Raw genomic sequence first — 16,451 nt, 5'->3', positions numbered from 1 at the left:
ACAGTCCATGGGGTACTAAGAAGTTGGACACGACTAAGCACACACACATGGCAACACTAAACTCAGGGCAAATCTGAAGGACCATTCCAGTCTCAGAGCACTCTGTGGGGTTGGCTGAGGATGACACTGAGTCTGCATTCCAGGCCATCTCCTTCCTCTGCCCCCTCCTGTTTCCATCTCTTCTCTTCCTCAGGTGGGGATCCCAACACAACTCCCCAGTATAGCCGCTGCAAGCTGATCTCTGTCTCAGAGTCTGCTCCCCAGACAATCCAAGCTGTCAGGGTTTCTCTTCCTTGCAACAGGGTGACCAGCTGTCCTGGTCTGCTCAGGACTGGGAAAGGACCTGAGATGTAATGATCACCCAACCTGTGGAATTCTAGCAGATAGAACCCTCAATAGCTCGAGTAACCAGAAAGTGTCACTGGTCCTTCCCTTTTGAGATGCCTGATAGTCTGTGGGCCTATGCTTTTACTTATTGCCTTTGCAAGTGCTCCCATGCCCTGCCAGGACCAAACCTTTGTTCTGAATCCAAGCCTTTCCATCAGGGCCCTGAGGTCCTGACTTCTCCCAAGTGAGAGCAGATCCTGTGCTGTTAAAGCCCTGAAGCTGTTACTTCCTGACTTGGGCAATTGTCTGGAAGCCAGACTTGCCTTGTTCTAACTGTAAGGTTGTTCTATCCATCTCCCTGTGCTGTGCTTAGTCACTCAGTTGTGTCTGACTCTTTGGGACCCCATGTACTGCAGTCTGCCAGGCTCCTCTGTCCGTGGGGATTCTCCATGCAAGAATACTGGATTGGGTTGCCATCCTCTACTCCAGGGGATCTTCCCGACCCAAGGATCAAGCCCAGGTCTCCCACATTGCAGGCAGATTCTTTATCAACTGAGCCACCAGGGAAGCCCAACCATCCCCCATCCCACCACTATTACTGGCCTCCAACTACACTTGAGGTTCTATTTATTAATAGCTCAGATGTTTTCTCCAGGGCCAGTCTCTTTCTTCCCAGAGCTGATTTTTTCCTCTTTTGATAACCCATGTTTCTGAAGCCATATGCCTAAACATGCCTCTCTATTGATTGGAAACCTAGACGCAAGCTGAAAAAGCATACAGACTCATGCTGTTTCCCAATAATATTAATTGAACATTCTCTATATGCCACATTCACTCATTCAAAAAATGCAACGATTACCAGCTATGTGGCAGGTACTATGCAAATGGCATTGGAGATATAACAGTAAACAGGAAGACCGGGTTTCCTTTCTAGCATGGGCTGCAGTCAATTAGTGAGTGTAGCCAGTGTACCCCAGTCTTGCTCCTTGGGATCCCTTAACACTATTTCTGAGTGCCTCTGCCCTGGTTCCTGTGTGAATTTGCTGTGATGGTCACGCCTGCAATTCTCCAGCAGCCTTCTCTTGGGCATCTGGAAGGAGTTAAAAGTGGTTGGGAGTTGACCCCACCCCCAGTTGCCCTTAGCCAATGACTGATTGGAGTGGGAATATGAACATACTGCTCATTTGCTTCAAGTTGGGGTAACCTTAGAGGCAAGACCTGCACTGGAGGGCTCTCCTATGGGACCAGGTTGAGGCTGGGATTTTCCTTACTTAAAATTTTTGGGACTTTACCTTATGGAAATCCCATCTTTATTTCCCTTCTTCCTCATCCTTGTTCTGCTTCCCCCACACCCTTACTTGTTTCCCTGGGAACATTTCTTTAATAAATCATGGCACTTGAACCCTATTCTCAGGAGATCTATTCCAAGGGAGCCTAATCTGAGACAGCAAGTAAGTAAATCAGTAATGATAAGCTGTGATTAACCTATGAGGAAAGGAGTCCCATGATGGAGAAAGATGCAGGGACCTGTTCTAGACAAGAGGACAAGATAGACCACCCAAAGAAGGGACATTTCAACCAGAAGGAACCGGATACATGAAAACCCAGGGGAAATGTATTTCAGGTGGAGGGAATGGGAAGAATAAAGTTCTCAAGGCTTGAAAGACATTGGCACTGGGCATGTTCTAGGAATGATTCAAAGACTAGTAGGGGTGGATAGTAAGTCATGCTGAGAATGGGGCACAGGAAGGCAAAGGCCAACTCACACAGGGCCTGGAGGCCGAGATAAGGACTTTAGAGTTTACTAAAAATGAGATGGAGACTGCTGGAGAGCCTTCAGCTGCAGTGTGATACATCTGCTTAACTTCTTTTTCTGCAACTTATGGGATCTTAGTTCCCCAACCAGGAATCAAACCTGTGCTCCCTGTAGTGGAAGGACAGAGTCCTACCCACTGGACTGCCGGGGAACTCCCCAGATAGACATTTTTAAACAATTGCCCTAGCTATCTGGTATAGGTTATAAATGGAAGGATGAGGCAGGAGGTAGATGCCCCCACCCACCCCAGGGTAAAGCAATTAGAGATTCATTCTTTATTGACTGAAATTCCAAGACAAGAATAGCAGGGCAATTAATGCAAGGAGGCTGGCCCCTGCCCAGACCATATATTTCTTGTTCTTGAAGTTGAGAGACCTCCCCAGCCACACATGTGCAGAAAGGCTCCTTGGAGGCCAAAGAGGAGTTATGGCAAGTGATGTTCTACCCAGAGGCCTTTTCAGTAAAACCCATCCTGGCTAAGAGATGCCTGCACACACATGGGAGGATCCTGAGATAGACCAAATAGGGACTGTGAACCAGGCAAACCAAAATGTTTGGCCAAAGGAAATCTGGAGAAAACAACCCATAAAAGTAATTCAAACTGCCACGAGGGCGTGACTCAGAGACCCTCCTTCTGAGTCTGCCTGTGTGTCTATTCCCAAGCACTGTACTCTCTTCCTCCTAATAAATGCATTACTCACTTCACTACTTTCCGTCTTTGTGGGAACTCTTTCCTGTAAAGCTGAAGGGCCAGGGCCCTTGTCACTGACTACTGGTCTAGGGGCTAGAATCTGGTGGTTTCACCACCTTGATCCACCCTCAGTTTCTGGCTGGGAACTCAAACCCTGCTCCAAGCTGTTGCAAGCCCAGGCCACCCAAGATCAAGAAAAGCAGTTGGGAGACTACAGCAAAAGTCTAATAGTCAAATGAGGGGTGGTATCTACAGGAACTAAGGAGGTAGAATTGGAGGCAGAACTGACAGGGCCTGTTGGTGGGTATTAGCAAGAAGGAAGAAGGAAGAACCACCCTGGTTTCTGGTCTTAGTCATTGAGTGAATAGTGATGTCTTTCATTAAGATAAGATCACTGAGAAAGACAGAGAAGTTCACACATAATCTGTTTCTCACAAAAGCCCTTTAAGCAATGTGAAAACTGAGGCAGGGAGAAATAGCTGGCTCCTTTCCAGCCAGTACATAGTAGTAGAGGACCAAATCCCTGATCTGAATACTGACCTTGGCAACTTGGGCTGTCACAGCAAGCCACCAGAGTCTCATCTGCACAAGAGGATCTCTGTCCCCAGAGAGGTAGACTACAGGAGGGCTCATGCTAGATGCTGAGGTTAAAAGAGATGGAGGAGATGAAGCTACTATAATGCTTCAAAAGACTGATCAGGAAACTCACCTCAAAAGGTGTTTTTTAACTCCTATCAAAGGTTGTCTGAAAGAGCTTAAGACAAAATCAGCTATTCTTTGGGACGGAAGAGTGATGCCTCTTCCCAGCTTCAGGGGCTGGAGGGGTTGCAGGTGGGCCCGGCTGGGATTCCAGTGGACCATTCCTCGGCCATCAGCTTACCACTGCCAGGCTGCTCCTTGCCCGCCCAAGCAGCCCTTACTCCGGCCATGATCAGCTACCTGCTGCTTTCTGAAGGGAGCAAGCTCCTTCATGCCCTTGTCAAAGGCACTGCTGTTCCCTCTATGTGGGGCCTGGAAACAGGGTTCCTTCCCAATCTTATACCTGGGGGCCACACCTCCTTTGCCTCTAGGATTTAGCTCTAAAATTAGCTCCCTTGTGAAGTTGTCTCCACTTCTCCAGGCAGTGTGAGTCAGCTCTCTGTGTTCCCACAGTGTCCTGTCAAGGCCTGTGCTATGGATTTAACTATCCCCACCTTGCAAGAGGGGAAAATCTGAGCCTATACAGCAACTGAACAGAAGGGAAAGCTGTGGGGCTGGAGACGAACACTAGAAAATTCTGTCTCACTTGAGCCACATGGGGAATGAGAGTTTCCAGATGACCCCACCAGGCCTGGCTGGGAGAGGACGGGAGTCCAGGAATGACGACATTGAAGGTGGGATCAAGGAAGGCCCACTGAAGAGGGTATAACCTGGGTTATTCTGCTGCTGCTGCTGCCAAGTCACGTCAGTTGTGTCCAACTCTGTGCAACCCCATAGATGGCAGCCCACCAGGCTCCCCCATCCCTGGGATTCTCCAGGCAAGAACACTGGTGTGGGTTGCCATTTCCTTCTCCAATGCATGAAAGTGAAAAGTCAAAGTGAATCACTCAGTTGTGTCCGACTCTTCTCGACCCCATGGACTGCAGCCTACCAGGCTCCTCCGTCCATGGGATTTTCCAGATAAGAGTACTGGAGTGGGTTGCCATTGCCTGCTCCGTGGGTTATTCTACGCTCCTTCTAAACCCTCTTTTACAACTGTTCACAAGCTGAGATGATTCCTCGATGTGTCTTTCCTCCAGAACTTCTAAGAGGACTGGGGATGCGGGCACCTGACTTTGTCTGTCTTCCTCAGGAAGACCCTCAGTGTGGCTCTTCACCACAGCACTGTGCAAAGTAAATGAAAGAGAACCAACCAGTGCTTTATATCTGAGATGGATTCCTACCAACATTTGCATTAATAGAATCTCCTATTTATACAGCACCTTACAATTCACAAGCTGCCAAACTCTCAATTGTCACACAAAGTCAAGATAATTCTGCTGTAAACTCATGTTATACATGAGGAAGTTGAGGCTCCTAGAGGTTGGCTACCCTGATAGGAGGTCACAGAGCCAGGACTGAGACCCCAGGTGCCACCAACTCTAAGTCCAGGACTGAGCTAAAGAATGACTGACAGATGCTCTCAGAGGAAAAGGCTTGCTTCTACTCTTCTAAAAGCCTGAGAAAATCCTAATTGCTTGACCTTCAGAACTCAGGAAGACCATTTTGACTGTGGTTTGTGTCTTGGCCAAAAAAAGCATTTATTACAGGGCCTTGTGATGACAGCAGCAGTTTGCAGCATGCCCTAACCAAACCAGGAAGAGCTCCATCATAGGTCAATAAGTAATCCTGCTTCTATAAAAGAGAGGTGATTCCAAGGAAAATAAACATACAGCAAATTGCTCCTTGTAGTAGGAATGTTCCAGTGTGTGAGTATAATAAGAAGCATTTTATATGTACAGAGCAGAATGCTGTTGGGGGATAGGAATAAGAGATAATGTTAAAAACAACAACAACAACAACAAAAGACTGAGAAAAAAATATCAAAGAACAAAAATCAGCATTGAATCATTGGCAAAAAGAAAAAGATGTAGCATGTGGTCCAACGGAAAGGCTTTGAAATCTCAACGATAAACTTTTTTTTAACAATCTGGAAGTAAAAATGAAAGAAATATGAAGTTATGAATTGAATCAGTATGTACTGAATCCCACAGGGTGATTGTGCTGTGGGAGACATTAATGACAAGAGAGAGAAAAAAGGCCATGATAGCTATATTTATTCAGTTTTTGTTATTAATATACTCCAGGCTGTCCTAGGGCTTTCAAGATATAATCCTATTTTAAAAGATGTAATCCCATTTAAGGTGGACAATGACCCTTTAATTGTTTTGTTGATCGTACAGATGAGAAGCTAAGGCACAGACAATTTAGATGCCTTACCCAAAGTCACTTAGCTGGTTGATGATGAAGGTAGGCTACGAACCTGAGGCTCTTGAGTTGATGCTCTTATCTCTACCACCTATCATATGGTATAGGTGACCTTCCTTGACAACTCAAGGTTTCAGATCAGATCAGATCAGTCCCTCAGTCGTGTCCAACTCTTTGCGACCCCATGAATCGCAGCACGCCGGGCCTCCCTGTCCATCACCAACTCCCAGAGTTCACTGAGACTCACGTCCCATTGAGTCAGCGATGCCATCCAGCCATCTCATCCTCTGTCGTCCCCTTCTCCTCCTGCCCCCAATCCCTCCCAGCATCAGGGTCTTTTCCAATGAGTCAACTCTTCGCATGAGGTGGCCAAAGTATTGGAGTTTCAGCTTTAGCATCATTCCTACCAAAGAAATCCGAGGGCTGATCTCCTTCAGAATGGACTGGTTGGATCTCCTTGTAGTCCAAGGGACTCTCAAGAGTCTTCTCCAACACCACAGTTCAAAAGCATCAATTCTTTGGTGCTCAGCTTTCTTCACAGTCCAACTCTCACATCCATACATGACCACAGGAAAAACCATAGCCTTGACTAGACGAACCTTTGTTGGCAAAGTAATGTCTCTGCTTTTGAATATGCTATCTAGGTTGGTCATAACTTTCCTTCCAAGGAGTAAGCATCTTTTAATTTCATGGCTGCAGTCACCATCTGCAGTGATTTGGGAGCCCAGAAAAATAAAGTCTGACACTGTTTCTACTGTTTCCCCATCTGTTTCCCATGAAGTGGTGGGACCGGATGCCATGGTCTTCATTTTCTGAATGTTGAGCTTTAAGCCAACTTTTTCACTCTTCTCTTTCACTTTCATCAAGAGGCTTTTGAGTTCCTCTTCACTTTCTGCCATAAGGGTGGTGTCATCTGCATATCTGAGGTGATTGATATCTCTCCCAGCAATCTTGATTCCAGCTTGTGTTTCTTCCAGTCCAGCGTTTCTCATGATGTACTCTGCATAGAAGTTAAATAAGCAGGGTGACAATATACAGCCTTGATGAGCTCCTTTTCCTATTTGGAAGCAGTCTGTTGTTCCATGTCCAGTTCTAACTGTGTCTTCCTGACACAAATTTCTCAAGGGGCAGATCAGGTGGTCTGGTATTCCCATCTCTTTCAGAATTTTCCACAGTTTATTGTGATCCACACAGTCAAACTTCCATAAGAAATGTCAAAAAGCTAACTATTTTAAAAAAGCATTCATGTAGTCCTGTTTGCCATTGCTTCCATCACAAAACTGTTTAGCTTTCAAAAAAAATCAAATTGTTGAATGGATGGATCCATTCATCCATCCATTCAACATTCAAGCGCCTGCTCTGAGCCAGCCACTCTCCCAGGTGCTGGGACATTGCAGAACTGACCGCAAGGAGAGGGGAGGCAGATAAACCCACAAGAGAACACCAGGTACAAACAGGCGCTGCAAAGGAAAGAAGTGTGCGGGAGAGGAAGGTTTCATTGAGGAAGAGATACCTGAGCTGAGACTTGAAAGTGAGAAGGAAGTTCCTTGAGAGGAGCAGGAAAGGGTCTGAGGGAACAGCAATTCATTGGGGGTTGGAACGAATGTGGCCTGTGGAAGGGAGAGACAGAAACTCCTTGGGACTGGGACATGAAGCTAGGGAGAGAGGCCATGAGGTGAGGTCAGAAAGTCTGATGGGCCAGGTCATGCCAGGCAGGAAAGCCAGGTTTGGGGATTTTATTCTAAGTGATGGAGGAATTTAGGATTCCTAAATTCCAGCCAGGAAAGAGGGCTTTAGGCAGTATGGCAGACATTTGTCACTGGCTAGTCAGCATTCAAAAGCCCTTCTCATTTTGGGGAATCACGAAACTAATGTGAGGCAGAATCCTAGCTCCAAGGCTTATAGAAGCCAAAGATAAGAGAATGTATTTTCTCTGCTCTCCTGTGGCACAGCAGAGCAAGGCCAAACCATGCTCCTCCTTGGGGCTCTGCATCATGAGGTCATGTCTCAAAGGTGCAAGGTCAGTTAGAAATTATTTGGGTGACAGTGCTCAGTCAGGAGTGCATGGGGATAAGTGTGTAGGGGCAGCAGAGACCAGCATATGGTGACCCATGTCCACTGGCACCTGGATGCCCGTAAGTGTCCTGTGAAAAGGAATCAGGGGCCACATCCTCAACAAACCATTCCAGGAACTTCCTCCATACATTGCTTTTCAGTCTTCCTCCTGATGCTCTGAGTTCCACAGTCACTCTCAGTAAATCCTTCTGTTAAAAGTCAGCCAGTGCTGGTTTCTGTGGTTTGAAAGTGAGCATCTTAGCTAGTACAGCACGGGTGTGATGCAATCTGAAGCCCATTTTCAAAAGATAACTAACCGCTAAGTGGCAAATGGATTAGAAGGGGTGTCAGTCAGGGACAAATCAGAAACAGAAATCACACTTGATATTTCAGATAGAGGGGCTTTAATATAAAGAATTGCTTTCACAGGCATTAGAAGGTTGAAAGAGGAAAAGGAAAAGAAAAAAAAAAAAAAGACTGTAGCAATCCAAGGATTAATAATTGCAAGAAGCAGCTCCGACCTCCTAAGCCTGGAGAACAGGTGTGTCACCGTACAGAGTTGCTTGGCAGAAGGGCTCTAGGGGCCTGGTACTTGCATCTCTGAAGGAAACACTGTCTTGCTCAGATCTCTGAGGGGGTGCTGACTGGGGGCTTCCACAAAAGAGACCTCCACCAGGGACACAGCTCTGCAGGTGAGGGAGTGTGGCATGACTACTACTGGCAGCTGCAGGTGCTGGGCCCAGTGGGGGTCCTGGGTGCAGTTGGAGTGCTGGGCGTAGTTGAAGTCTCTAGAAGCAGAAACCAATTATATGCTGCTGTGGAGCAACCTTGAAAAGCAGGAAGTGAAAAACAAGAAAAGAGTCTCTTCTCTTTACCCTCCACTTTTCTTTCTCTATTTAATGCCTCACACTGAACCTAAGGGAGAAGGAAATGGCAACCCACTCCAGTATTCTTGCCTAGAGAATCCTGTGGACAGAGGAGCCTGGTGGGCTGCTGACCATAGGGTCACATAGAGTTGCACATGACTGAAGCGGCTTAGCATGCATGCATGCTATTGGAGAAGGCAATGGTAATGCACTCCAGTATCCTTGCCTGGAGAATCCCAGGAACGGAAGAGCCTGGTGGACTGCAGTCTATGGGGTCCCACAGAGTTGGACACGACTGAAGCGACTTAGCAGCAGAAGCAGCAGAACCTAACAGTAAGCCAGTTTAGCTGGAGATTTCCTTAGCATCATTCCAAACCCATATTACAGAGAAGAGCTTATCCTGAAAAACCTGAAAGAAGTGTTAGTCGTCCAGTCCCAACTCTTTGTGACCCCATGGACTGCAGCCCACCAGGCTCCTCTTTCCATAGGATTCTCCAGGCAAGAATGCTGGAGTGGGTTGCCATTTTCTTCTCCAGAGGAATCTTCCCAACCCAGGGACTGAACCCTGGTCTCTTGCATTGCAAGCAGATTTTTTACTGTATGAGCCACCAGGGTATCCTGGAAACCAGGAGAAATATCCAGCACAGGAGCATCAAGTCCAGTTAAAAGGTCACTGCAGTCACCCAGGAGAGAGAAGCGGCATGGACTAGCGCACCGGCGGTGAAGATGGAAGGAAACAGGGCAAAAAGACAGAACCCGCTGGAGCAGAGCTGCAGCTCCCGGTGTGATACTTGGTGTCACAAATGGATCTATCGATCTATCGCAGGCTCAGTTCCCCTAGCCAGTGGACGCCTTGGCAGCTCGGGCGTGTAACACCTCGCGCTGCTGTCGGCACGCAGCTCCCACTCCGGCGTGCAGGAGCGCATGAGCAAGGTTGTCTTCACTGCCCCAGAGGAGACCGCCCTAAAGAAGCCGGCAGGGACCCTGACGGCATGCCCTGGCTGGAGCAGCCCAAGAATATGACCATCTGCACTGTACTCAGGCCCTCACCCTAACCCCAAGGAAGAAGTGACCCAGTATTTGAGGAAGTTCAGTTTGGTTCCAAATAGGAAAAGGAGTACGCTTTTGAAATGTGGTGTTGGAGAAGACTCTTGAGAGTCCCTTGGACTGCAAGGAGATCCAACCAGTCCATTCTGAAGGAGATCAGCCCTGGGATTCCTTTGGAAGGAATGATGTTAAAGCTGAAACCCCAATACTTTGGCCACCTCATGCGAAGAGTTGACTCATTGGAAAAGATTCTGATGCTGGGAGGGATTGGGGGCAGGAGGAGAAGGGGACGACAGAGGATGAGATGGCTGGATGGCATCACCGACTCGATGGACATGAGTTTGAGTGAACTCCAGGAGTTGGTGATGGACAGGGAGGCCTGGTGTGCTGCAATTCATGGGGTTGCAAAGAGTCGGACATGACTGAGCGACTGAACTGAACTGAACTGAAGGCTGTATATTGTCACCCTGCTTATTTAACTTATATGCAGAATACATCATGAGAAACGCTGGGCTGGAGGAAGCGGAAGCTGGAATCAAGATTGCCAGGAGGAATATCAATAACCTAAGATATGCAGATGACACCACCCTTATGGCAGAAAGTGAAGAAGAACTAAAGAGCCTCTTGATGAAAGTGAAAGAGGAGAGTGAAAAGTTGGCTTAACGCTCAACATTCAGAAAACTAAGATCATGGATCCGGTCCTATCACTTCATGGCAAATAGATGTGGAAACAGTGGAAACAGTGGCTGACTTTATTTTTGGGGGCTCCCAAATCACTGCAGATGGTGATTGCAGCCATGAAATTAAAAGATGCTTGCTCCTTGGAAGGAAACTTATGACCAACCTAGACAGCATATTCAAAAGCAGAGACATTACTTTGCCAACAAAGGTCCGTCTAGTGAAGGCTATGGTTTTTCCAGTAGTCATGTATGGATGTGAGAGTTGGGCTATACAGAAAGCTGAGCGCCGAAGAATTGATGCTTTTGAACTGTGGTGCTGGAGAAGACTCTTGAGAGTTCTTTGGACTGCAAGGAGATCCAGCCAGTCCATCTTAGGGAGATCAGTCCTGGGTGTTCATTGGAGGGACTGATGTTGAAGCTGAAACTCCAATACTTTGGCCACTTGATGCAAAGAGGTGACTCATGTGAAAAGATCCTGATGCTGGGAAAGATTGAGGGCAGGAGGAGAAGAGGATGACAGAGGATGAGATGGTTGGATGGCATCACTGACACAATGGACATGGGTTTGGGTGGACTCTGGGAGTTGGTGATGGACAGGGAGGCCTGGCCTGCTGCGGTTCATGGGGTCTCAAAGAGTCAGACACAACTGAGTGACTGAACTGAACTCAACTGAATTACTCAAATGAGTACTGTTCTCAGTTGCTTTGATATATGTGAATACCAGCCAGATCCAGAAACAGCACGCCCTCCGTCTCTAAGCAGCATACCCTCCTTTCAGTGGGGAGTTCAGTCTTCTCTCTGTGTGTGTTCATCACTCAGTCGTGTCCGACTCTATGCGACCTCATGGACTGCAGCCCTCCAGGCTCCCCTGTCCAGGGAATTCTCCAGGCAAGGATACCAGAGTGGGTTGCCATTTTGTTCTACAGGTCTTCTCTCTATATTAGGACAGTTTCTGGAGCAACAAACACGTGTTCATATTAAAGTAGTCATTATGATGTTAAATGAGAAAACAGATGACGAGAAGTTGATTTGAGATTAGGATGAAAATGGACAAGAATTTCCTCTGAGAGCTTAGATGTGAATTTAATATTTACAGTATCTGTACAGCTCCTAGATGTCTGATCTTTGGCAGCAGTAAGAGTTCAATAAGGGATGGAGAAGCACCCAGAGGTTCAAGCCCAGAGAGGCTGTTAGAATGCCTAGATCTGACAGGGTAGGGAGAGAGCTGCAGTCAAGGATGAGGGGATGCAAGCAGGAGCTAAGCCACAAGGAAGAAACAGGTAGAGGGGGGATAAACTGCCCAGTCTTTCCACTTACTCACAATCTCCTGCCGGACCTCCCAACCAGAAACCAGAGTGTCAAGGAGTCCAGATACTGCAGCAGATGGAGATCAGCCTGCCAGGCACAGGGCAAGAGGGGCAAACAGAGAATATGCAACACGTACATTAGAGACAATGAATTTTTTCCTACTTACTACATTATATTTATATAGCCTTGAACTATCTAAGGTAGTTTCATATCAATTATTTCTTTTTATACTCAAAAATGCTGTGATGATTACTTTTAAGTGTCAATTTGACTACCTCACAGGGTGCCCAGATTTTTGGTCAAACTTTGGGTGCTGCTGTGAGGGTGTTTCTGAATGAAATCAACATTTGAATCCATAAAGTGAGTAAAGCAGACTGCCCTCCCTAATGTGGGTGGGCCTCATTTAATCTGAGAAAGGCCTGAACAGAACAAAAATGACTGACTCTCCCTCGAATAAGAGGGAACCTGACTGCCTTGGACATGAACATGAGTTTTTCCCCTGCATTTGGACTTGAATTGAGATATTAGCTCTTCTTGAGCCTTGAACCTGCTGGCTTTTGGACTAGAAATACACCATCAGCTGTTTCTGGGTCCTCAGCTTGCTGACTATAGACCTGGACACTGATCAGCCTCCATGATTGTATGAGCCAATTCTTGGTAATAACTAAATCTCTCTCTCTTTATACTCTTACTGGCTTTGTTTCTCTGGAGAATCCTGGCTAATTCAAGTGCCTTTTGATGTAAACATGGCAAGTATTATCTTCAGAAAAAAGCAAATACAACATTTTGGAAGCCTCAGGACACAAATTAAAATACATTCAGGTCAGTTCAGTCACTCAGTCATGTCTAACTCTTTGCAACCCCATGAATCATAGCACGCCAGGCCTCCCTGTCCATCACCAACTCCCGGAGTTCACTCAAACTCACGTCCATTGAGTCGGTGATGCCATCCAGCCATCTCATCCTCTGTCATCCCCTTCTCCTCCTGCCCCCAATCCCTCCCAGCATCAGGGTCTTTTCCAATGAGTCAACTCTTCGCATGAGGTGGCCAAAGTATTGGAGTTTCAGCTTTAGCATCATTCCTTCCAAAGAACACCCAGGGCTGATCTCCTTCAGAATGGACTGGTTGGATCTCCTTGCAGTCCAAGGGACTCTCAAGAGTCTTCTCCAACACCACAGTTCAAAAGCATCAATTCTTTGGTGCTCAGCTTTCTTCACAGTCCAACTCTCACATCCATACATGACCACAGGAAAAACCATAGCCTTGACTAGACGAACCTTTGTTGGCAAAGTAATGTCTCTGCTTTTGAATATGCTATCTAGGTTGGTCATAACTTTCCTTCCAAGGAGTAAGCATCTTTTAATTTCATGGCTGCAGTCACCATCTGCAGTGATTTGGGAGCCCCCAGAAATAAAATCTGACACTGTTTCCACTGTTTCCCCATCTATTTCCCGTGAAGTGATGGGACCGGATGCCATGATCTTTGTTTTCTGAATGTTGAGCTTTAAGCCAACTTTTTCACTCTCCTCTTTCACTTTCATCAAGAGGTGTCATCTGCGTATCTGAGGTGATTGATATTTCTCCCAGCAATCTTGATTCCAGCTTGTGTTTCTTCCAGTCCAGCGTTTCTTATGATGTACTCTGCATAGAAGTTAAATAAGCAGGGTGACAATATACAGCCTTGACATTCTCCTTTTACTATTTGGAACCAGGCTGTTGTTCTATGTCCAGTTCAAATTTGCTTCCTGACCTGCATGCAGGTTTCTCACTCCCTGTACATGGGGGCAAGTGTCTCAGTCTTAGAAGGGGAACTGCCCGTGCACTAGTGTCCTCTCTACACCCGTTTGGGCACAATCAACGTATCGCTCTGTCTCCTCCCCTGTACTCTAAGCACCTTGGGAGCAGAAAGCAGACATGCCCAAGAGTCTGTTAAATAACGAATCCACTCCATTGGTAACCATCAAATAAATCAATAAATGCATACATGAAAGAGTAAATATAAGCCCAATGACTCTTTAATAAATTATTGGTTGCATTTATGTATAACTTTGCATATGCAAATTATTCTGCTAAAAATATATGTTATAAGTATGTAAGTGCTGCAAGCAATAATTTTTAATAAAATCTGTCATCAAAGTGAATTAATAATTTAGTGGGCACAAACTAGGAGCACGACCCTGCATTAGTCAACCTTCCTAGACTGCATCTGCCTTAATAATAGAACTACTTAAAGGTTTCAGAGCTGGCATCTTAATTCATTTCTTAAATTACTTTTTAAACCTTCTATTTTGTTAGATAAATATCCACTCATCATGACTAAAACCAGTTTTCATGATATAGAGTTTCCAAAGTTTATTGAGTATTTTATCCTTGCTATCAAATTTTTTGATCTTGGCTTTTTTGCATCTCTTCTAATGTTTGTAATTTTCTTGCCAGTAGTCCAGTTTCTCGTGGACATTTGTTGTTTTAACTCTCCAGAATAGCAGCTCCTTGCTTCTGGGATAAGCTCCACCAAATACCCATCTGACCCTAGTGAGTGGGAGCTGACAATCATAGAACCCTGCCCCTAGGCCACAGTAATTGGCTCAGGGTTGAGCACACAACTCAAGCTGAACCAATCATAGTTCTTCCCTGGGAATATTTCTTACTGTGGGGGTGGGGAAAGGGAAAGAATCTGGGAAAGAAGAGTTTTTCCCTCTTTGCTTGCAAAGTTGGTTGAGAAACTGGGATCACAGAGCTACCAGAGGATTCCTTCAATAGGAGAAATGACATCAACCCAAGGAAATAAACAGGGTCAAATGTGGAGAGTCCTGAGACCTTTCAAATCCTTGGTTCCAGGAACTGAAATTTCAGAGACTCTCAGTTTCCTAAGCTCCACAGCTTAGCTCATCCTTCATTCTGAGAGACATCTCAGCCAGCTGCCAAAAATCCCTCTTTTAGCTTAAGCTAGTTTAAGTTGTTTTTTATCATTTCCAACTCCAGAGAGTTCTCTCCACCCTCTACACCTCCTCTTCCCACACACATTTGCTAGGATCACTTTGTACAATTCATTGTTTTTATGTGCTGTGCTTAGTCACTCAGTCATGTCCAACTCTTTGTGACCCCATGGACTGTAGCCTGCCAGGCTCCTCTGTTCATGAGGGTTCTCCAGGCAAGAATACTGGAGTGGGTTTCCATGTCCTCCTCCAGGGGATCTTCCCGGCCCAGGGATCGAATCCAGGTCTCCCACATTGCAGACAGAGTCATTATTTTATAGATTAATCTGAATACTAACCTTGTATGCAGGTCAGGAAGCAACAGTTAGAACTGGACATGGAACAACAGACTGGTTCCAAATAGGAAAAGGAGTTCGTCAAGGCTATATATTGTCACCCTGTTTATTTAACTTCTATGCAGAGTACATCATGAGAAACACTGGACTGGAAGAAACACAAGCTGGAATCAAGACTGCCGGGAGAAATATCAATCACCTCAGATATGCAGATGACACCACCCTTATGGCAGAAAGTGAAGAGGAACGAAAAAGCCTCTTGATGAAAGTGAAAGTGGAGAGTGAAAAAGTTGGCTTAAAGCTCAACATTCAGAAAACAAAGATCATGGCATCTGGTCCCATCACTTCATGGGAAATAGATGGGGAAACAGTGGAAACAGTGTCAGACTTTATTTTTCTGGGCTCCCAAATCACTGCAGATGGTGACTGCAGCCATGAAATTAAAAGATGCTTACTCCTTGGAAGGAAAGTTATGACCAACCTAGATAGCATATTCAAAAGCAGAGACATTACTTTGCCAACAAAGGTTCATCTAGTCAAGGCTATGGTTTTTCCTGTGGTCATGTATGGATGTGAGAGTTGGATTGTGAAGAAGGCTGAGTGCCGAAGAATTGATGCTTTTGAACTGTGGTGTTGGAGAACTCTTGAGAGTCCCTTGGACTACAAAGAGATCCAACCAGTCCATTCTAAAGGAGATCAGCCCTGGGTGTTCTTTGGAAGGAATGATGCTAAAGCTGAAACTCCAGTACTTTGGCTACCTCATGGAAAGAGTTGACTCATTGGAAAAGACCCTGATGCTGGGAGGGATTGGGGGCAGGAGGAGAAGGGGATGACAGAGGATGAGATGGCTAGATGGCATCACTGACTCGATGGATGTGAGTCTGAGTGAACTCTGGGAGTTGGTGATGGACAGGGAGGCCTGGCGTGCTGCGATTCATGAGGTCGCAAAGAGTCGGACATCAATGAGCGACTGATCTGATCTGATGGAACTTTTGGAGGAGGCAATGGCACCCCACTCCAGTACTCTTGCCTGGAAAATCCCATGGACGGAGGAGCCTGGTAGGCTGCAGTCCATGGGGTCGCTAAGAGTCAGACACAACTGAGTGACTTCACTTTCACTTTTCACTTTCATGCATTGGAGAAGGAAATGGCAACCCACTCCAGTGTTCTTGCTTGGAGAATCCCAGGGATGGCGGAGCCTGGTGGGCTGCCATCTATGGGGTCTCACAGAGTCGGACACAACTAAGGTGACTTAGCAGCAGCAGCAGCATGGAAGTTTTACTCAGGATTTACAGCTCTGAAGTGGGTCCTAAGGGGGTTGTTTTGATCATCTGGAGAAACTGTAGGCCTCCTTTTAATGGCTGTCTGCTAGGAGTCCTCTATTTTGTGAATAATAGTGGAAGGTAAAATTTAGGTCAGGAAAACCACAAAGAGCATGAAAGA

The sequence above is a fragment of the Bos grunniens genome, chromosome 14 (assembly GCF_055505025.1).
Source record: "Bos grunniens cultivar Pamir isolate PY7600 chromosome 14, Bosgru_T2T1.0, whole genome shotgun sequence".
NCBI classification, from domain to species: domain Eukaryota; kingdom Metazoa; phylum Chordata; class Mammalia; order Artiodactyla; family Bovidae; genus Bos; species Bos grunniens.
This window is presented reverse-complemented; position numbering follows the sequence as displayed.